Source organism: Diadema antillarum, unplaced genomic scaffold (genome assembly GCF_040938485.1).
Source record: "Diadema antillarum isolate AM-2024a unplaced genomic scaffold, OU_Dant_1.0 scf00000103, whole genome shotgun sequence".
In the NCBI taxonomy this organism is placed as follows: Eukaryota; Metazoa; Echinodermata; class Echinoidea; order Diadematoida; family Diadematidae; genus Diadema; species Diadema antillarum.
The window spans coordinates 2631755-2655797 of record NW_027270992.1 but is presented as its reverse complement, the minus strand read 5'-3'; the positions used below and the strand labels follow the sequence as shown (position 1 = coordinate 2655797).

Here is a 24043-nt window from a genome sequence, read left to right as displayed (position 1 = left end):
AAGATATTTTCTTGAAACTTAGTGTATACATGTATTACCCAATTAAGATTCTCTGATGAAAGTTTTGGGTCATGAGGTCAAAGGTCAAAGGTCAAAAGGTCAAGTTAAAATATTAAAACTTCGCTTTTTTCTCTGTACCTTGGAAATTGTTCAAGGTATCTTCATGGAACACAGTATATGTATGTACTGACTGGCAGTTATTATGTAGAGAATCTAGGGTTCATGGGGTCAAAGGTCAGGGGTCAAAGGTCAAGTGCAACACTTCAAATTTTTACTATTTCCCTCATATTTATGTAATGCCAGCAATTTTTTTTTAAACACTTGGTGTATGCATGTATAACCTAGATTATCAGGAAATTTTCTTTTTCTTTTTCTTTTTTTGGGGGGGGGGGGGGTGGGGGTTTGCCTCAAAGGTCAAAAGGTCAAAGATCGAGGGAAAGTGCTGAACTAACTTTTTCCTCCGTATCTCAGAAGTGGCTCAAGTTATCTTGAAACTTACTACATATTTATGCATGTTCTGCCTGACAGTGATTATCCTATGAATTTTAGGGTCAAAGGCCAAAAGAAAATGGTAACAGTGTATTTTTCAATACAGAAATTACACTTTTTCTCCATACCTTGAAGATTACAGTATTCATACACTTATGAATGGGTCAAAGTCAAGTTAAAGTCCTTGAATCCCCAAATACATGCTCTCCTATTCATCTAATTAAACCTAGGTAAAGAAAGGTGAACATTCAACACATTTGTGACAAACATGTAATTTTAATATTTTGCCAATATTGTGAAAATGTAATTATGCATTGTCCACATGTACTATAGACCTATTAGGAGAATCATGCATTATGGCGGAGGCATAGCAGTCGCCTTAGCGACATTTCTAGTTCTGTTTTTTGTTTTGCATTTGGCACAATCATAAGACAAGCTGAAATTTCGTTCAACTCGATTGGAAATAGAATATAGATTAAGTCAATTTCTCATAAAATGAGACCCTCCTCGACCTCCACCCCACTTCCAATAAAACTGGTTACTTCATGGATGTTCCTTTCTTGCAGTCCTGTAGGGTGTTTCACCAAACTTTTCATTGATTTAAGTCTCGCTATCTCACTTTTCTGATTGGCATGTTTCAGTCACAAGACTTGCTAAGCGAAACTGAAAGCAATAAGTGGCACTGATCTCACTGAAATCAATGTTGTTGAAACGGGTCTTGCAAGGACCTCTGTACGATATCAAAGCAAACTCATTATACTCGACGGAATAATTCAACAAATACTGTACTTCTAAAAGAAATGAAGCACTGTTAATAAAAACAGCATACACATTTTGTCATACATCACTATCAGACTACACACAAACAATCTCTTCCGAAAAAAAATGTTTTGAAAGCACAATGCTTTGTTCATACCATTAGGTTATAAAAGTATTTTGAACAATATATGTTTCAAAGGTTGACTATATGTGACCCGCTACAACAAAATGATCCTAAAGTCGCTGAAGGCTGAGCCGATAAAAACGAGTTTGAAGTCACATCATCAAAATTGGTCAAGACTATCGTATTTTTGTTTTTGGCATAATTTTGTAGTCTAATGTTTTGTCTATCGTCTGCCAATATTTCGAAGCTAAAAGATCAAAGGAAAGGCAAGAAATCAGAGTTTTTTCTGGGCCTCGATTTTCCGACTTTCAGCGTAATAGAAACGTGTCCGAAGATTTGGATTTTCAAGTTTTCAAGTTTCAAGTTTATTTAACCAATTCATTAAACATTTGACATTTTACAAAAGGATACAGCATTAAGAATAATGAATGGTTTGGGACCCCAAAAGAAGCAGGGCTTGTAAAAAAAGGGGTCCCGGATATCCATTATAAAACAAAACAAAACATACTAAAGTTTTAAACAAATTAACAAGAAGTATAATAGTAACATATTCACATAGGACAGATGCAACTCAAGCACACACACACACACACACACACACACATTCAATCACACAAACACGTGTCACAAAAATGCTCATGCACATACATGTAGTTCACATGAAATTGCAGAAAGATACTTTCTATATACTATACTTTTAAATTCAGCTTCCCTGATCAAATCTTGTTTTACAAATTTCTCTCAAGATAGATGAGACATGTACGTTTAAAGTTGGATAGTGGTGAGGCTGACCTAATTCTCAATGGCAAATTATTCCATTCTCTAATGCAAACATAATTATACAAATGAATTTTGGGCAGTTTGAGTTCTTGCAAAGGGTTGATGAATGAGATTACTTTTACGCGTATTATAAGTATGAACGGTAGAATTTAACACAAACGCATCCTTCATGAAAGATTTAGGATCACCTTGTGTCTTAAACATAAAAATCAAGCAACTCATGATAACTAATTTTTCAAATGGCAAAATATGAAGTTGAATAAACAATGGCAAACTTGGACTTCTATAGTTTGAATTTGTAATATACCTTACTGTTTTTTTTCTGAAGAACAATCAACTTATCTATATGAGTCTTATAAGTATTTCCCCAAGCTACATTACAGTACATTAAATGAGGCATAACTATGGCATTATACAGAGTAATTAAGGTTTCTTTTGGTAAATAGAGACGTAACTTGGATAAGATACTAACACTACGAGAAACTTTAGTACAGACGTAACTGACGTGGTCTTTCAACGATAAATATTCATCGACTATAACGCCTAGGAATCGTACATTATGACTTCGATCAATCTGGTTACCGCCTATTACCAGTGGAACAATGTCATTTTGGATTCTTTTCCCTCTTAATCTAAATACAACATATTGAGATTTACTAGTATTCAATAATAGTTTATTACAACAAAACCATTCAAATATATTAACCAATTTCATCATTTACAAAGTTTATTAAGGGTAACAAATAGTTGTAGTGAGCAAGTAAGCAAGTGTCATCTGCAAAAAGCGAAATTTATAGCGCCGCAGCAAGGCTCCGCCCCTAGCAACGAGGGAGTAATGTTATTGGTCAGTACGTAGCATCCTGATTACTGATTGGTCATGCGTAGACCGCTGGCACTAAGCTTGAATGAACATCGCGGAGGTCGCTAGGAGCATATATTCTATTGTCAACTGTCTCTCCTCCCCTTGATCATGATAGCGTTGGAACGAAACCTTTGAAGGCGTTTTTCTCGAAAGTCTGATTTCCTCAACCACTTGACATGCGCTAATAAAATCATCGATATTTCCTCAACCGAGTATTTTTATGAGTTGTGTTATTATATGAGATTAAAGTAGAAGAGTAAGGGAATAATTTTATGCCATTTTCAGAAAATTGTCCTCCCCGACTTTCGGATACGATCCTTTTGATGTAGCGGATGACACACACACACACACACACACACACACACACACTATATATATATATATATATATATATATATATATATATATATATATATATATATTGGTGACCCTGCACCTCAAAACAAACAAAAAGTCGCCATACATGATTTTTTAGTTAAGACCATATTCTGAAAGAGCAGACTTTAAGCTTTAAAATGATGTATGACTCAAATCAAATGGACTCTCCTAACCTATCTAAACATTGGAGAGAAAGCACAAACTCAGGAAAACTGTTAACAGAGAAAAGAGGCTCTGAAGTACAGTTTCTATTCAAGCGCTTAATCTTTACCAAACCGTGCTGGCTGTGCGATGAATAGGACAAAAAGCAGGAAGTAAACCACCAGAGTAACAACAATGAAGGGATTATCAGATTAAACTAAAATTAAGCATGCCTCATTAAATCATAATTCTGTCCATAATTAATGCCAACTTTCAAAGCAGTAGCACTATCCTTTCAAAAGTTATTAGAGTTGAAAGTGAAAAGTGTGGACAAGGTTTTTCAGAAATAAAAAAGGGATTCTAAAGACACACATTATCACACTATTCTACCAAAAATGTTCGAGATAAACTGCTAAAAAAAATACACTTTCCTGCACCTGCCCATTTTATGATACCAAATTTTGGCATAATGTAAAAGAAAACCTGCTCTTTCAGAAAATATGAAAAAGTCAATTTCGGCTAGATTGACCCATTTCACTTATTTTCAGTCCTCACGCAAAATCAGTGTGTGCGACTTTATGTTCGTTTTGAGGTACACGGTCACATATATATATATATATATATATATATATATACAATATGCGCGTCGTTTGGATAGGTGATCATCAATAATCATCAATAATTCCACAAATGCAGGGAAGAAGAGGGTAAGTCATTTGTCTCTGCCTTACCCTTTCCTAATTGTTACTTGCTAAGACTATATGTTTACATTAAAAGTTTTAACTGACACTCATTCTTTCCATGAAGTAAACAGCACTGCATGCTTCAAAGAGAGTATTTTATAATATTATTATGAACTAACAGTGCAATTTACAAACAGTAGTATTAACCCGTTGAGGACGGACTGATTTTGCTATAACACGCATTTCCCATAGACACCTGCCCAAGTATACTCGGGACTCGTCCTCAACGGGTTAAAAATACTGCAGTTTTGTGATTTGACAGCTTTTGTCAAAACAAGTTCGTGGAGGTGATGGCGCTTATCCCTGCATGACGTAATACTATGATGTATTCAATATATCAAATATACCAGTGCGCGCCTTGAAACTGGTCAGATCTCTCCGAGAGCGGGATATGCACATCAGTAACGGTCTCTTAGCTCAGGTTATGCTTTTTTTACTCTTATCGTGCCCTTGTAGGTGAGCATGTTTACGCGAAGCGCGGAAACCTATTAAGTTTGCCTATTTGACTATTTGAAATATGATTGGGTGCGCAGAGCGCGCTGCGAAATTTGATAGCCTGAAAATGTCTAAGTTTGTATTGAAATTACATTAATCTATAAATATAACATGGAATTATTTCAAATTGAGAAAGAATGCATATAATATCATTGCAAAATACCATATCTTTGATAAAAAAAGGTGGGGGATATTTGCACAGGCCATCCCCACCCCCATCAAAACCTGGGAGCGGGGAATGCACAACCCCCCCCCCCCCCCCCCCGCTCCCATCCAGTGATATGAAGAAATTCTTGAATGACAAGTTTGTGGGAAAACAGAGATGTAACTGGCGATTCTGCAAATTTTAGCAACGTTCGGAAGAGTGATGTAGAAAAAGAATGTATCTCTCCCATGACATTACAAAAAGAAACAAAAGAAGAGGACATATGTGACCCGCTACAACAAAAGGATCCTAAATTCGCTGATGGCTGAGTCGAGAAATTCGAGTTTGAGGTCGCATCATCAAAATTGGTCAAAACAATCGGATTTCTGTTTTTGTGCATAATTTTGTAGTCTAATGTTTTGTATAATTATCATCTGCAGAAATTTTGAAGCTAAGTGATCAAAGGAAAGGCAACAAATCAGGGTTTTTCTGGGCCATGATCTTCCGACTTTCAACGTAACAGAATCATGTCTGATGATTTGGATTTGGCGCCGCAGCTAGACTCCGCATCTAGCAACGAGTGAGCGATCTTATTGGTCAGTGCATGGCATCCTAATTATTGATTCGTCGTGCGTAGATCGCTGGCGCTAAGCTTGAATGAACATTGCGGAGGTCGCTAGGAGCATGCCTTCCAGCAACCTATCTCTCCTCCCCTTGATCATGATAGCGTCGGAAGGTAAACTTTGAAGGCGTTTTTCTCGAAACTCTGATTCCTCAAGCACTTGACATACGCTAATAAAATCATTGATATCTCCGCAACCGAGTGCTTTTCTGAGTTGTGCTATAATATATGAAATTAAAGTAGAAGAGTAAGGGAATAATGTCATGCCATTTTCAGAAAATTGTCCTCCCCTGACTTTCGGATACTTTTTGTTGTAGCGGACCAATATGAAAAATATGACTTTCAAAGATTGGACAGAACAACGACAAAGAAAATAATACAGTTCCTCGACAAACATCAAATTGAAAAATGAAAAGGACAAAAAAAAATAATTATGTTACATGATACCTACCTTACGCTTTCTAGAAATTCATTATTCTAAGCAAGGATGATTGTATTGTTCATCTGTCTTACATGAAGCTGCACAGAAAATTAATATATATAACATTTTATATTTTGTGCTTACACAGTAGAAAACTACGTAGCAAAATATTTAGAACATGTATGGCATTAGTTTACATGTTGGCGGTGAGAGTTTCTGGACTGGGGAGGCCGGAGGGTGTGGCCAACTTAAGATACATGTTTGCTATGATAAAAATCTACAAAACAATCTAAATATAATGTTTAATGTCATACTTAGAAATTACCAAAATTGTCAGCATCTGAAGCAACTGATGTTTAAAGCCAATTTTTTTAATCATCAAAAATTTGCAATAGCCATGATGGGAAATTTGCTATCCACCGAATAATGAATCAACTGTCATGTATACCTAAAACCAGCTGATTATAAAACCTGTCTATACTCAATAATATGTAAATTTGTCATATTCTAGGAAGAGAATTCTAAGCCGCTGTGTCAATTGTTTAATTTCTGACCCAAGTCCTTTTCTTTGGCTTTTTATTTTTCTTTTCTTTACATATTTTCCTTTTATTTGTTTTTTTTCTCTTCTCTTTTTCTTGCTGTTTCTTCTTTCTTCTTTGTTTTTCTTTTTTCGGTTCTTTCTCTTGTTATGTTTTAGGGCTTGATTTCGATCTCAGTTTTGCTATTGTTTTTAATGCACTTTTCTCTCCCTCTCTCTTTCTATCTCTTCCATGTTTTCCTCATTCTCTTTGTCAAGTTAGTTCATCAATTTATCCTCTTCTGTTTTTAAGTATGATCTATACTTTTATTGTCTCTTGAAACATTATAAGGAAAGAGGAAAAACAAACTAAATGTCCTCTTAGTTTACTTTTTGGTCACATCTTTATTGTAAATGGCAGGTTATATTATCATTATTATCATTATTATGGTGACACAGGATAAAGGCACGCACGACTCATTCAGTGGAGTTCCAATCACTTTTTATTTCGGACACACCGAGAATATAACCAGAAGAAAAACCTGTATAATATAACATAAACAAGAACCAAAAACAGAATGAAACATTTACAATGAAGTAATGTTCACAAAGATTACAATGTCATAAATCGTAACAATGAAATGGTCAAAGTTTAAGCCGCACAAGACAAAAATGAACATTTACTATGTCATTACACATAGAAAAAGTCACACTGTGAACAATAGACTGAGTGTCTTAAATTAACTCAACAGTACATTATACAACAATGCATCAAAATGCCGCAATCAAATTAAAATGATTATGAGCTAGGACAACCGCCAACTGAAAATTAACCATCCAATATTATCTTTCGTTTATAGTCTGGAGGGTTTACCAATTACCAGCCTCATATAACGAAAATGAATGCAAATAATATAGCGACTCCAAATCACAAAAGAATTAACGCAACATGAAAATTTGTCTAATAACAACAGATTACTCATCATGAACAGCTTGTTTACACATAAAATAAATCCAGATTATAACACCACAAAAAACAACAATGAATTCAATTGAAGGAACTCATGGAGAACTCACCCTGGCTATAACGACTCACTACCCATTTGCCCAAGTTAGAGGTTATAAACTTGGTTGAGGCTCCAACCTCTATAATGGTACAACACACATTAGATTAAAACCATAGTAGAAAAGCTAATTACAATGATGATATAATACATTTATATTAATGAACCATTATTATAAAAAAAAACGCATACCACAATGTCAATATAACTCCTAAGTGCTTTAGAAATAAAGGACAGTAAGGAGGACTGTTAGATAATCCACAAAATTATATGATTCCATTATTCAAAATAAACAAGTATGTTTCAATGTCGCTTTAAACCGAGCTAATTATTATAAAATAATCCTGTAGCGTAATTGTCTCATTTAGGTTAAAAAACCTAAGGTGGGAACAGAAGTTGACCGCAAATCACTTATGTTAAATAACTTAATCGAAATAATATAGAACCTATAATTATCAAACTAAAACCATATCATAATGAAATGTTATTTCGGTTGCTTTCAAATTTGTGATCAACTACATGTAGATAAGGATTCTCAAACAACTAAATATGCCTGGTCAAATTAACAATTAAGTTTCTATAGCTTCATTTATTCACAAATTACTCCATATCAATATTAGAAAATACTTAACATAATAATAACAAATAATATCAAATTTTAGTTAATGCCCATTAAAGCCAAATAACCCTATGCTCTATATGCCATCATTAGATAAAAATAATAGCATATAACAAGTCAGTTAGGCCATGTGTTTGTTAACTAAAATCACAAATCCTTAAAACCAATGTATATTTTGGCATAGGCCTAGGATGAAAATCACACTAAATAGTAAATACACACATTGAATTGTGACTGATCTTCTGATTAAATGGAACAAAGAATTACTGTCTAAAATCTTGATACTGACAAGTATAGTTTTATCAAGCTAGGTTAACACCATCAGACAACACACAAAATTCAACCCGACTTCTATTTACATATCGTACATGGATGAGTGGAGTTACACGAACAAAGTTTACAGCTATACAGTGCAAACCACCCACTGCTTGGCTCGCACCGTTCCTTATCTCGTTACCAAGGTAACACAAGAGCGCGGAGTGAGAGCAAGTCTGCACATCACTCCTCTGTGATTGACCTCTACATACCTATGCACTGTGATCCCCACCTCCCTGGAGTATGGCATCGAATGTTATTTGGGTTCCTACATTCTTTTGGAAGGGGGAGTAGTGTAGTGCAGTGAGGGGCTTTATGTGCCCTATTACAAAGTGGAAAGGGGGGGGGGGGTGTAATACACTGAGGGGCTTTATGTTTTCTGTTGCAACTGCCCTGTTACTTTGTATTGAAGTGAATTGAAAAGGTGGTTTATTGATCAATATCTTTCGCAGCCCGGAGGCTGAATTACAGACATTGCAAATCGCCATGAATACATAAAAATTCTCACAAAATACAGTGTACCAATGAAAAAAAAGGGTCAATCTTATTCATCTTAACCATTGCAAAATTAGATTAACCTATAATACAACCCCCCTCCCAAATATTATAAGATACAATACATTGTATATCACTATTCTCAATGATTACCAAAAAAAAAAAATGAGCTTATGTTAATCATAATATGCCGGTCATTTATACTTTTAATACAGATGTTGTGTTGTCATACGGCTCAAATCAACGCATTTTACACAACCAAGATTTTCTCACAATCTTCTCTTCCTAAACATAAACTCCAAAATCAGAATACATTCAATCTATACACAGAGCATTTCATCAAATCAGTCAATCAAATAAATACTATATTCGCATTGTTATAATACATGTATACACGAAAATAGCATCTGACAATTGCACGAATCTCTCTCTCTCTCTCTCTTTCTCCCCCTCTCTCTGTCTCTCTCTCTCTCTTCTAACTCTCATTCCACTAATACACACACTCTCTCGTATATCTGACAAGCAAATATACACTAATGTTTCTATAACCAACACTCTGTGTTATATTATTGCATATTTTATACCAAAATTCAATCTCACAAATGAACAACAACAACAAAACGATGAAACGTATTATCAAAAAAAATTAAACCGTTTCTGAGGATAATACATAAAAAAGATACAATCATACTTTTTCAACTTGTCGTTAAACCCTTGATCCTGTGATCCACAACTTTTTTTTTATATCAATGAAAAACTTTTTGACAACTCATACCATGCACATCATAATAAAAAAATATATATACCTTCAGAATTACATCATCATTTAATGAGGGAAATAGTGAATGCTCTGTGGTACTTTATGAAGGAGAAATAAAACCAAACAAACAAACTAACAAAAAACTCACTACTATTCATTGATAAGTGTATGAGGTAGGGAATGGCACTATTTTGAAACCATTTTGTTTGAAACCGTTTTAAATCCGTCTGATATTTGCACTTCTCTCTCTCCCTCCCCCCCTCTCTCTTCTTACTCTCATTCCACTAATACACACACTCTCTCGTACATCTAACCAACAAATATACACTATTGTATCTAACCAACACTGTGTTAAATTATTGCACATTTTTGTACCAGAATTTGATCTCACGTAATAAACAACATCAAAACACTGAAAAATAACATTATAAAATATTTTGAACCGTTTCTGAGAATAATGATATATAAAAAAGATACAATTAAGCCTATACTTTTTTTAGGGTGCTGTTCGTTATTCCGAAGGTTCGCTATTCCGAAGGTTCGTTGTTCCGAAGGGTCGTTAATCCGAAACACGCAAATTCCCTAAACCTATAGAGGTTCGTTAATCCGAAAATGAAAAAGGGTTCGTTAATCCGAAAATTTGTGGCGTTATTCCGAAGGTTCGTTATTCCGAAGATCGGTTAATCCGAAAATGAAATTCGGAACAATGAACCTTCGGAATAACGAATCTTAGGAATAAAGAGCCTTCGGAAAAACGAACCTTCGGAATAACGAGCTGTAACCCTTGTTAACTTGTCATTAAACCCTTGACCCTGTGGTTCACAACCTTTTTTTATATTGATGTTATACTCTCTGGCAACGCATACCATGCACATAATAATTTACATAATGAGGGAAACAATAAATATTCTGTGGCACTTTGTGGAGGAGACATAAAAGAAGACAAACAAACAAAACAAAACTACGCTATTCATTTAATAAGTGTATATATGAGGTAAGGAATGACACTACTTTGAAACCGTTTTGTTATGCAGATAAATTGTTGATATCTATGTCTTTTACGTAGGCTGAAGTTGACATTCTGTGTAGTAGAGATCCAATCACTACACAATGGGTCTCGGGTTACTTTAGTGGCAAAATTTAGGCAAAGCTTGTTTCGCCTGTTTCTGAGCGTATCCAAGGAACAGATTTCAAGTGCTTCATTACTACGTGGTATAATTGTCGCCTAGTATTATCCTGCAAGACCGTTTTTGAATGGCTTCAAGGTGATCACTACCTTCTTTTGTTAAGCTGCCACTGAAAACAGGTGTTCCATTTTCAAGTATAGGTCGGATGTATCCACAATAGATTGTGATCATGTCACGCAATGGCAACCTGTGTCTTTTCAGACACCTTAGAATGTACAGCTTTTTGTTACACCGATTCAATAGGTCAGATATACAAATGTATGGGAATCCCATTTCAGGTTTGATTGAATGGTGATGCCCAGTATTTTGGTTTTGTCAACTGTTTTGAGAATCTTGTCGCCTATTGAAAGAGGGATTGAAATTGCCGGGTTTTGGAGAAACACGCTGTCATAACATCACATTTTGCAGGATTTAAAGTCATGCTGTTGCGTAGAGACCATTCATGGAAATCATTCAGGGCACTTTGAATATTTTGGGGTTGGCTTTCTTTCCTGCTTTCAACAAACGTCAGATCATCCACATACTTAAAATAGGGCACCAAGGAATCTTTACTAGCATCATTTATCATTAAAAGAAACAGAACTGGATCCAATTTCGTTCCCTGTGGAACCCCAGAACACACCGTTGACTGGTCTGACAATTTTCCAATATATCGTGAACACTGTTGCCGATTTTCCAGAAAGTTTAAAATCCATGCAATGAGACACGGTCGAGCTTTCGAGGCAATCAATTTCTGGGCGAGGATATTGTGATCAATGCGATCGAAGGCTTTTGAGAAATCGGTAAGAACAACAGTAGACACGGAGCGAGCATTTTCTGCATTTTCTATTACCTGATGAAGGAGTTTAATGAGATAATGATTCGTTGACAAACCTGGGCGATTTCCATATTGATTACACTGTAAAAAATGCGACATGCGACATGTTTATGAACTAAACACAGTGTTAAGAATCTAAACACTTTGTTTAACATCTAAACACCCGGTGTGTATAGCACGTGTAAAGTATTGAGAGTAAAAGTGTTTAGCTTGGAGTGTTTAGTTGGAGTGTTTATTCTGGTCACGCCATGTTAATCTCAATATGTCCATATATATATGGAGAAGTGTTGGAAATGGTGTGTAAATTGCCATTTCTAGTTTCCTTTTATCACGAGAAAGTGGAAACTGTGACGACATCAAGATGCACTATGAAATATTTCATGTTTTAGGCCTTTCACGGAAATGCTTAATCAATAAGGCAAAAGGATAACCTAAAAATATGTAATACAACTGTAATAAATTTATATTTTGGTTTCGCATGTACAGTCCTATGTTTTAACTGCTAGAAAAAAATGGGAATTGCCTTGGTTAATGATTTCGTTCATGGTTTAGGGCATTACCCAAATGTTTGTTGGTTACATATTGAAAACTTTCGGTCATCTGCGAAGCCGCGCTTCCGCGCGAACGCTACAACACGTAAAACGGGTCAAAAATCGACGCATTTTTCCACAAAATCTGCCATAACTTTTAAACTATTTAAGAAGCAAACTTGGGGCGCCCGGATTCTGAATGTAGACACTTTAGGGATTATTTATGTGTACATATCATTATCGTAACATTTGTAGTCGTGACGCAAATTTGATCAGAAAAGTACCTTATGAGTAGATTTGTCTATGGCGAACAGTCCAAATTTGACGAATTTGAGCATATTTTGCCGTCTTGCAATTCTTCCACACGGGATATCTCGAGAACGGAAAGCCGCACGAACTTGGGGCGCACGGTTTTAGAAAGTAGAGATTCTGCCCATTTTTGTGATATAAGAATCTTGTTCATTGGTTGAGCAGTCCTGACGCAAATAAGCAGTAAAGCTAGACTACCCAGTCACAATTGCTGTCATAGGGAACGTGTACAATCCACACAGAGCTATCACGTGACGAGACTACCAACGAAAATTTGAGCCGTTGACCTTCACTGTCTGCCGTCGTCAGCAGTGTGAATTCCTGTGATTTCAAGTTTTTGTTTCTAGCCAAATATCATTTTCAATGCAATATCAAGATACAGTTGTATGTGAGACATTATCTAGATACGTAGCAGCCTTATGAGCAACATAACTGTTAAGTTTGGGAGCAAAAACAACCAAATATATTTCATATTCCGTCTCATTTTTCGATGATGGCTCTAGTCGGACTGGTGCATTTTCTTCGGAGGTGGTAATAATGTAAGTAGTTGCAACGGTCGCTTGCCACCTGCTGTCTGCAATCGGGTGCTTATATACACGTGTTGTGCACAGGTAATCAACTGAAATAATGTTGTAAAGGAATGATAAGGTCCTAGATTATATCTCAACTGTAGATTTAACCCGATTTCTGCCGCCTACACACAACACACTACGCGTGAAATTATGTGAACATGATGTCCCTCCACGCACGGTGCTGCAGGCCATCCCCCATTAACGTGTCGACTAGCCACTCGACCCACACGCACTCACTTTCTCCAGCGTCTGCTACGTCGGATTTTCTGCGTGAATTAGGGCGAAAGTTTTCAATATGGGCCTAAACACTTCTACTGTCAGGGTAAACAGACGCGTTTACATTTAGAACGCCTCGTAAACACGTTCTAAACACTGCACATGTTTAACATAAACACTGTGATACTCGTACTCTACAAGTCAGCAGCGCATGTGACATGACGGCCGCGGCCACAACGCACGCAGTGGTGCCCTGTGCGTGCGCTTCTAGCGCACACTCTTGCTGTGCATATTATGACCATAATCAATGCACAATTGGCGGGAAAGGAGATGTGCGCGTATACGTACCTGTACGGATGGATCTGTCTGATTGGCTGGCTGGTGCTGCCCTAACAGCGTGATGTGCGTAGGCCTACAGTACGTGCGCATTCGTTCTAGGCTAGCTTGGTACTTGCTTGGTACACTACACTTAGCACTGTACTTACGACTCGCTCGATCGACTGCACTTGTACTACTGCATAAAGCTAAAGGCCAAGGAGCGGATCTAGCTAAGATGGCGTCGAAGCGATAAAGTTCTAGCCTGGCCGGCCTGCATGAAAGCGGTAAGTCTGCTAAGCCTGCTAAGTCGGTGAATAACAAGATTTATTGCAAAATTGCCCTCGTTTAATGTAAAACTGTAGTAGGCGTAGAAATAGGCTACGCCCTTAAAGATTTTGCTCGTTTGTTCTAGTTTTCTATTTCTAAATCTAACGTTAACGTTTATAGAACGGGGAACGCTCTAACTGTAACGTGTTAGTGTTGTTAACGTTACAATAGGCCTACACTCTACAGATTACCGGTACATGGGTAAACTCGGCCTTGCGGGTAAACTCACTGTATCTTTTACGAAGTTATGAAGTATCTTTCATGTGAATGACGATGGGTTAGTGACTATATTTTGAGTGAAATTCAGTTTTATTCCCTGTAAATTCTTCATAACTCAACAGGTGGTGAAAATTGAATGTAAAGCCCATCCATTAGGATGTCTTGGAAAGGGATGCCGATGGCACCAAAGTGGGTGATGATGATGTCCTGACGACTGTATAAAAATTCTGCAAGACATTACCTCTGCTGGCAGAGAACGAGGCATGGTGCAGTCAGCAGAGTGAATCAACTGGGGATAGTACATCACTGTATACTACCCATGTGGAAAGTGGAAATCAAGTAAGTACTCAAAATTGCAGAGCCTAAATCAATGAATATTATGTATGGTAGGGGTACCACCTATCGGCAGGGTACCTTCCCATCGGCACCCTGCGTATCATGGCTGTTTGCGTATAGAACGAAAAGGTACGCGCGGGATTAAGTGTCATTAGCTATGAAGACAATAAAAACGAAGAAACGAGAATCAAACTCAAAAACAAACTAACAAACCACGCTAAAAACGTTCCAATTACACATCCACTCAGTAACGACGCATGGCTGTGAAATTCACCTGTATTAAGGTGCCGATCGCAAGGTACCCTTTTTATGGCATATTTGAGTTATATTTTTAGAATAAACAAGCTACAGATCCTTAGGGTGACGATAGGTGGTACCCCCAATGCTACTTAAAGGGCATGTAAATGATTTTCTATAAAATGCAGATTTTAGATGCTTTAAGTTCTTCTGTTTGTTTGTCTGTCTGTTTGTTTGTTTGTTTGTTTGTTTGGGTGTTTTTTTTTTTTTTTTTTTTTTTTTTTTTTTGGGGGGGGGGACCTACTCCCGACTCCCGAATCCATTCCATTACCTAAAATAAATATGGAAAATTGATTTATTGCAAATATTGTTGAAAGTGTAAATTACAGATGTGAAAATCTTCACCCAAGAGACAAAGGATACAGTAATGGTCGTAACTCTGCTTGATAATGATGATGAATAAGAAAGAAGCAACAACAACAAAAAAGACTTGAACTATGTCCAGAAAATTCAGCAAGGTAAGTAAAAACTGACGCAAGACACTAAGTGCTAATGTGACGAAGGGATTCTGTCATTCCTTTTAATTTGAACTTGCTTATGGATTCAGTCAACTTCTTTGCTACCCATTCATTTTCAGAATCTATGGGAGCAGTTAAGCCCATTGTATTGCAAAGCCAACTGATTTGTTTTCCTTGTTTAATCATTTCTTTTACCAGCACCAGCACGTCGTGGAAGAATTGATCAGGGATCACGCCAAACCTGTCTGGATTAGAATGAAAGATGCATGCGCTTACTTCTATACAACCCGTCTAAAAGGGCAAACATCTGAGGATTACAAGGACATCGCAAGATATACTGATATACAGTATATCTATAGGCCTGCATGCCATATGACAGAAATGAACCATGGATAACAATTTTGAATATTAATGATCTTTTTCCCGCTAGCCACGTGATGTCTCACATCGTCATGATGCACTACAGACCTATTAGGAGGCATCCCACCTGTTAGAGCAACCTTTCTATTGTTTTTTTTTTCTTCACTGACAGTGTGCATGTAAACCTGTATACTAGAATACTTAGTAAAGTCAATCATATGGGGGATGATAGGGTTTTGTATGCGATGGGGCTTCAGTTCTCCGTGTGTGTGTATGCGTGTGTGTATTACATAATGACGATCGAACCTCTAAAGAAATATGAAGGTAGGGGGCCTATATAATTCAAAGAGGAATTCAATGCTTATTTGATAAAAATTGGTTTTGAAATGGGAGGGATATCCAAAACAAAGCGATTCTATTGTCCTCTGTGCTTACGATAATGGTCACCTGCATTCTTATTGCTCATAGATATGTGTAATTGTCTTTTTTTTTAACAGCTGGTACGTAAAATTGTAATTTTATCTGATATGTAAAGACACTTGCTCGAAATCGTTTTGCACTATTAAGAAAAACAGTTTTATTCACTTCATTTTATTCGTCAACCAATGTCCTTGTAATTCACTGTTAATGGTATTACTCAAGAACTTTGTTCGATTGGCTTTCTGTTATATTCTTGTGCAGAAAGAAATATAGAAATCAAAACAAATCAAATCAAAATATCTGCCATTTCATTTTTTTTTCCTCAGATGCTTCCTATACAATCAGCAGATATTGGACGCAAATAAGAGGCCAGTAGTTGTATTTGTTTGGAATTATTTGCAATTTTCTTGTAGACCTGATAGGAAATGCAGTATTCGGTAGTAAATATTTTCTTTCTGAGATATTCTTGAAATCCGTCACATGGAGAGGGGTATTAGAAATGTAGTACAACATGTATGGAGAATAGGGAGGAGTCTTGCAACTGACTGACAAATTGACAAGGGAGGAGTCTTGCTGATCACATTGCGTGTTCATGACAGCCTTGCATACCCTCCCGCCTCCAGTTGCAATGCATTATTTTTTCTTTGTTCATATCCTCTTGTCTTTACCAAAAATTCTGCTGTGTCGAGATTGAAAGTAGCCCTCCATACCATGATTATGTGGAGTATGATGAGACTGATTAGACTCTAATAGACTATTCATGTATACCCATTGGGTTTGACTTCTTTCTCCAAGGTTCTAGCAAGGTACAGTTGTAGAAGTTTTTTTCTCACTCACCCCTTGAAATCCACTAACATTCTAATATTTCTCTCAAAATAGCAAAAGTGAAAAATCCATACAGTACTGTTAGCTTACATGTACTTTCAGTGATCGTCGCAGTGAAAAGAACAACATTATGTATGTATTTAAGTTCCATTATTGGTACTGATCAGGGACTGCAGATGTTCACCACAGGCTAAATACAGTGAAAACTTCTTTTTTTTTTTTTTTTTGGTCTCTTTATGATGGAGTGCATCATCTACACTTCCTGATCAGTATCAATACGACCATAGTGTTGTGCATGGTATAATTTGCCGTGAGCCTAATCTGGTTCGGGTACCCAAAGTACTTTGCCAATAATTGATGCAATCTTCAAGGTCGGCATGGATTTGTTCACAGACTGCAATTATGTTCCTGGAGGTGTTACATACATGTCAAGCTTCCGAAGCGTTGAGTTGCAATTCACAATCAACAAGTTTATTAGTTTGTTTTACAATACAGTTCTGAATACAGTAGAAAGACGGCAATTCTTGAAAGTAGGCCAAGAATTACATGTGACTGAAAAGTGATTGTTAAATGCAATATTTTTTTTTCTCCAAAATGAGTTGTATGCCATTTCCTGCATACATAAACTTTACTGTGTGTATAGGAGAGAATTTCATTTACGTCTTCGTGTACAGGCCAGTGACTCCCAGGTATCTTGCATTTAACTCAGTATGGTGTCTTATCGCAAAACATGGCAATATCTAAAGGGGAAATCAACTCCAAATACAAGTTAGTCTGATAAGAAAGAGTATAATATTAAGAGTTCATTGGTGAAATTTTGATCGAAATCGGATGTAAAATAAGGAAGTTATGACATTTTGAAGTTTCGCTAATTTTTGAGGAAACAGTTCTTGAATGGTTAATATGAATATGCAAATGGCAACATGGGCATGTCATTCCCTCACAACTTACTTAATTTAAAGTTTTTCATTCAAACGCAATCATTCCCGAGGCTCAAGTCCTGATATATCTAACTGATCACTTTCTGAAGTTATTCAACCAGCAATACCACAATGTTTCACATTTCATTTACATAAACATTGAATTTCACCATTTTTTTTTTTTTGGTATACGATCAATGGAAAATTGTGAGGTTATGACATGGTCAACTCACTCATTTGCATATCATATCCACTTTTAACTGCTTTGCAGAAATTAGCAAAACTTCAAAAAATTTATAACTTCCATATTTTTCATCCGATTTCATTCAATTTTTTACTGTTAAACATAAGATTTTACTCTTTTTTATCTGATTTATTGGACTCGATTTCCCCTTTAAAGGATTTTAACTTATTATTCATCAGATATTGCCCAAGCTTTGACTGATGTTTTGATAACTTGCATTCAGAGAATTGCATTTGACTCTTGTAGCCAAAATGTTTGTGAAAGCTAACCCAGGTCTTCCCTGGTATTTTGCGATGTAAGTGTGCTGATGATTTGGTACATCAGTGGGTAAATGCTATATAATGTTATGCGTTTATATCTCATTCCATGCAAAAGTGGAAACAATCCACTTTACATTAATAATTACATGGGAATTAACATGCATGATGAGTAACATGTCTCATTTAAACACGTAGAAATTAGCATGTATGAATGTATGATGTGTAAACATGTCTCATATAACACGTGGAAATTACCATGTATGATGTGTAAACATGTCTCATATAAACACTCAGCATGTATAACGTGTAAACATGTATCATATAAACACTGAGAAATTGCGATGTTTAATATGTAAACATGTCACATGTTTAGTGTATGCAATTTTGTGATCGATCTAAAAATCAGACATGTGTTCTGAGAATAAACACTCAAATGGCAAATAAACATGTCGCAGTGTTTTTAATCTGTCACAGCGAATAAACATGTCGCAGTGTTTACATTGTAAACATTGCGTCATGTTTATTTTTTGGTTCAGTGTTTAGATCTTAAACATTGTGGGTGATTATGTGACTGTGCGGTGTTTAGTATTTAAACACTGTGAGTGATTATGGTGTAAACGTTTGGTGTTTAGGCTATAAACAGAGCAGGTGTTTAGTTTTTAAACATCATAACCGTTTAAAACATAAACATGTGTGTGTGATAAACACCTAGGGTGTGCTGAAAATAAACACAGCATGTGTTTAGTTCCTAAACATGTTTAATATATAAACGCGTCGCAGTGTTTTTAAACTGTCACAGAAAAGTGTTTAGTTAGGTGTTTAGAAACTAAACAAATTTTTTACAGTGTAGGGTCTATTTGACTGTTTATATCTTCCAACAACCAATTGCACATAAATGACTCTGCGATTTTGGCAAAATGTCTAGTCAGAGATATTGGCCGTAAATTCTCTACTGTTGGTGGATGGCAATTCGCTATGGGAAACCACCTGTTCTTGTTTCCACTGACGCGGGACATCCGATGATTGGAAGGAAGCGTACGTTTGTCAGTGGGAAGCAAATCTCATACGCGATTTCACAAAGGATGCGGACCGGTAAGTCTCCGGTAATACCTGCTTTACACTTGTTGAGTGAACGCAGCTTTCGGTAAGTTTGCCACGGCTGGATTCCAGGACAAGGAGACGGAGAGGAGAGGTACAAATAGTTGTAAGCTGGTAGATGGTCTCTATCGAGGGGAGGTAGGTCACCTGCTACTGACATAAATTTTAATGATTGTTTATGCAGTCCGCTGTAACCTTGAAATGACGGGATCACCGGCATCAGTCCCGGGTACTGAGATTGGTGTTGGGCGTGCATCATTGTTGGTAAGTATTTTGATATACTTATACCACTTTGCAGGGTTGTCAACTTTGAGGTGCTTCACTCTTTTGTTATAATAAGCGAATGTGGCCTTTTTGATACAACGAGTAACTTTATTTCTGAAATGACGCCAAAGTGATATGTTATTCTGTTGAAAGGCAAGCTGCCTACTACACGGATTAAAGATTTGATTTCAGCGGTCATCCATACTTTATCTGAACTGTGGGCATGGGTGACCCTGGCAGGTATGTACACATCCAATTGACTCTGAATTGAATTCATCAACACGTCACACTTGACAGAAGGATCTTGTTCCTGGAAAACCTCCTCCCAGGTATGACTTGGTATCCAGCTACCAAAGGCTCTTTTCACACTGTCGGTCAGAGGCCGTACTATCCTTCTCCGTAATTTGTTGGACTTTGATATCGATTCCATTGGACACCACAAAACTCAATTATGATCGCTCATTCCAATAGGTGATATTACACAAGTATCGTTGTACAAAAAGCTGTTAGTTGTAATGATCTTGTCTGGAATGTTTACTCCTCTAGTGGCTTGAAAAACAACTTGTTTAAAATTGACGTTGCTGTGGATCGGTTGCAGATCAAGATCATTAAATTCACCGAGTAATGTGATCCCAGCTTCTGGATATACTAACTGGTCAAAACATTATCAATAGTAGACACCAGATGATCAACGTACGCATTTCATTGCATTTCATTTCACACATGCATGTTCACATGCATGTTTTTTGTTTTTCAATTTTCATTTCCAATCAATATACACAGATAATACACTTCAAATGATTACATATCTTGGAACATAACAATACATATTGGTTCTTAAAAGAACTTAATGGAAATGAAAATTGAGGGGCTGCTAAAAAGCGAACTTGTATAATGCAGTCCCCTCCCTTACGTTACATTACTGCAATACATCAATTATGCATGGTTTTAAAACACAATACAATGATACATGTACCATTCAAGCTAATCATTGGAAGTGTACAGTTTTCATTCAATCGAATCGGATGGTAACATGAAGCATACGCTTTCACACATCACAGTTGCCATACACATACACTGGTATACACATACACATACACATACACACACACATACACACACAAACACATATACACACATATACATACACGTACATGGGCTCATGGGCTCTGGGATGTTGAGAGGGAAAGTACACTACGCATAATGAGGCACGAACATTGGCGAGGAAGTCTAGAGGGTCTCAAATGCAATCAAAGTACTTTAATTCCGTCGGGTACTGGGACATCAAGTTCCCGTGCATTAAGATGATGTTTTACATAGAGAGCTACTCCACCACCAGGTCGACGGGTTTCCCTGCATCTTGAATGAAGTGAGAAGTCGGAAAGTTTGAACATATCTAGAGGGGTGTCAGGATCAAACCAAGTTTCTGTCACCGCAATAACATCAGCGGAGTGGTTATTAGCGACTATGGATAGTTCGTCATTTTTTTTTTTCTCAAAGATGTAGCGTTTAGAAGAAGGGTAGGTATATCGTGTTTTTTTTTTACCTTGTTCTTGGAGTATGGTATCTCCACTTTTGATAGACATCTGGGGTCCGGTGTAGTATTTGGGGGCTTGGAAGTGCGACAGGTTACCCTCACTGGAATTTGTTGTGGTTTCAAGCTTATTTTACTTGTGGTACCAACACAACGTTGTGTGCGGTGGCGTTGTTTCCTGGTACCACCTCGAGTTCCACCACGAGGTAGGGGAATGGCCGTAATGCCGAGATTCTTAATGGCTTTTCAAGCAGACAAGGGTGCTCTCCGTGCTTCGCTTCCATGTCTCAGTTGTCTCAGTGTCGACAAGGAGTACCTATGTCGATGAACCGAGAGTGTGGCAGAATCAGGTCCAGGATTAGGGCTGATGTCGCCACAAATTAGAAGCTCATGTTGAAACGATGACGCACTGTTACTGTAGTACGGGATTCGGATTCGTTGTTTGAAGAACTTTTGATGGCGTAGAGTTTTGGTAAATGGCGCCTCAATGCTGTATTTGCCAGTGAGAGATGCATACTGGTTCGACACACACAGTAACAGCCAAAGGGCATGTAGAACGTAAAGCAGTTTAAAGCGTGACTCGGCTGCATCATGAAAAGGTCCATAGAAAGTGATGGTATCCATCAGATCCAAGTTCAATTGTGTAGCGCGTAGTGCTGGCTGAGGTCATCGACTGGAGGGGTGCTAGCTTATGCCCCTGTGTAATGGCTGCTGTACATGTGTATTTCGCATACCAATCGTTGCAACAGCATGGGGATAATCGGTTATTTCTAGAAAATCACTCCATTACATACCTTCAGAAAGGTCCACAAGAGTCAGAGAGTGATATACAACAATTTACTATTCAATGTAACTCAGATTATCACACAGTAATGACGAAATATACGAAATTTCAGGAGCTCTTGAAACACTACTGCTTCTGCTGCCTGTTAGGCGCTACTAGTGCTACACAATTATACTACTACATTGTATATGCGACTAAGGGGGGAACTCAAACAATTAGGTTTATTCCGTCACAAAAGAGAGTTGACGTTAAGGGGAATCATTCGCTCTCTCGAACAATGAGAGAAGACAAAAGATTCCCCTTAGTGTTCCACCAAAAGTAATTATTATTGTTATCATTATTATAATCATTATTATGAACAATTTGACGATACAAGGGCAGTCACGTGGATGCTGGGGAAAAAATAACACATTAATTGTAACCCTATCGTCTTGCTTTACAATCCATATCACTGTACAAGCAAATAGAGGTATGTGAGATAATTCATACACGCACAACAAAACAACATAACTATTACAACGGCCAGAGAATAAAATGAGAATTAACGTAGAGATGAGGTTAGTTAGCAAAAACGGTTATGTTGCAAAACATTTGTCTTTGGTGAAAAAAAAAAAGCTTTCCAACCTTCTATGATTTAACAGGAAAAATCAATTTGAAATCTTTGGAGTTACATAAATGATTTATGGATTATGATTAACTTACCAAGGATACTAGGAGATACCGCTTAGATTGCTGGTTTGTGTTTCATGTTTTTGGAATCAAAACAGAAACAACACAATATAGCTGAGAACATGGAGAAGGGATGTATGTGATGCCAATGGCTATGACTGCACAGTAGCTGAGAAAGTGTCACTAGAATAATGACAATGACATGGCTGCACTGTATGGCTACACTGTATGGAAAGGCAAACAAAGGTAGCACCACTGTATTGCGCACCTGACCTAAGCAGCTGCATGGCCCTGTCCCAAGGGATGACAAGATCAGGCTGAGTGCTCACCAGGCGGAGTATGTACATGGTCGTCATATAGTTCTTTACCTCAAGTGTGACATCCATATTAGTATATTTTGATAAATAGAATACACAAGCAAAATGACACTAGACCGATATGTTGAAATTGTACTCTCATTCCATTGCCTAAACCTGTGTCCCCAAGCTCTTTCTCGTTGCCATGGAAAATATTGCATTTGGTGACCATGGTTACCCTTACAATGAGCTGAGTCATCTAGTGACTGGATATTTTTACTGGGCACCTACTTATTTGAAAGTTATTAAGCTTAACTTATAACTATTTGGGTAGAAAGAATTACATTGTATCATTAAGGGTTTTTTTTTTTTCATGATAGAGTTACCATGGTAATGACTATATTTCCCCCTTATCAACACATTATTCAGACGGAAATTGGTTTGGTACTTCGCTGAAACCAACAACCTACATAAAAAAACATATATTTAGACACTCTTATTATATATCAACAAATTAAATGATAATTATGATGGAATTTTTGTTTATTTCTGCAACGCCAGTGTAAGGTTGCTATAGAAACGCTGTTGGTATGCGTACAACTCACCAGCTCAACTGAAAATGAGCATACTTGATGGCTGATGACCTGAGCTACATGAGAAATAGCATTACTGTAGCTAGAATCACTTCCCTTCCGAAATATCCCATTTTCATTATTAGAGATGTCGAAGTGACAATTACTGTAGCAAAATTGCAGTTCTTAAGACGCCATTTTGATGACGTCATTTGAGCATGTTCCCGATTAGATTTTCAGGGTAATCATGTGGGATATTGTCAGGACGTATACTTTTTTTTAAAAAGTAAAATTTGCTTGTTATACGATAGTTGCTATTTGAGCCTTTTTAAGCCACTTTTTGGCCATCGTCTGCAGGCCTAGTATGCTTGCTTCACTATCTTTCACGTAGTGATAAAAAAATAGCGTTTCCATAAAGGTTTTTTTTTTTTTCTGTGAGGTGCACACGATTCAGCTTAAGTTCAATAATCATTATGGTGAAC

General features: G+C 37.0%; 1 protein-coding gene across 1 annotated transcript in view; it reads left to right on the top strand.

Annotated features, from left to right (window-relative positions):
- LOC139719013 (uncharacterized) overlaps positions 1-24043 on the top strand; it is a 73053-nt gene that overhangs the window by 7561 nt on the left and 41449 nt on the right. The window lies entirely within an intron of this gene.